This window comes from Oxyura jamaicensis, chromosome 3 (genome assembly GCF_011077185.1).
Source record: "Oxyura jamaicensis isolate SHBP4307 breed ruddy duck chromosome 3, BPBGC_Ojam_1.0, whole genome shotgun sequence".
Taxonomy (NCBI): domain Eukaryota; kingdom Metazoa; phylum Chordata; class Aves; order Anseriformes; family Anatidae; genus Oxyura; species Oxyura jamaicensis.
This window is the reverse complement of record NC_048895.1, coordinates 62988583-62989246: the sequence shown is the minus strand read 5'-3', so window position 1 is coordinate 62989246 and position 664 is coordinate 62988583.

The window sequence follows — 664 nt, the reverse complement described above, 5'->3', positions numbered from 1 at the left end:
TTAACAGCTCCGAGAGGGGCAGCGGGGGGAGAGGCCGAGGAAAACAGTTACAAATCGAGCGGCTGCTCCTCATACCGCCCAGGCTGCTGATGCCATCAGCGCCGTCTTATCCGGCTTTCCCTCCTCTTTTCCCCCGATAGCCGCTGAGATAAGCGGCAAAGCGAGCTCGGGTCCAGCCAAGCTGCCAGTTTCCTCCTTTCCTTCCTTTCCAAAGCCCCCGTTCCCCCTAAAAAGAAACCCTTGCCGCAGAAAGGAAACGCGATACCCTTCTGTCAGAGAGCCGGCCGTGCCTCGCCTAGGTGCGGCTGAGCCGTGCCCCTGCTGCCGGGGCTGCGCTGGGCGGCGGGGCACGGCTCGGCACGGCTCGGGACGGGACAGGGCGGGAGGGGAGACCCCGACCCGCCTCCCCATCACCATTTCAAGCTGCGGGGACGTCGGGGCGCCGCACGGTGCGGGTCCCCCCCGTGGGCAAAGTGCCGCCCCCCGCCCGCCCCCGGGAGGATGCTCGGGCGCAGCCGCCCCGCGGGTCCCGGCCGGGCTCGGGGAGCCTCCCCCCGCCGTGCGGGGCGCCTCGGGCTCTCCTCCTCCCGCCCCGCCCCGCCCCGGGGCTGCTCCCCCGGGGCCCCGCAGCGGAGCGGCTCCCGCGGGCGGCCCGGGGGCTGCT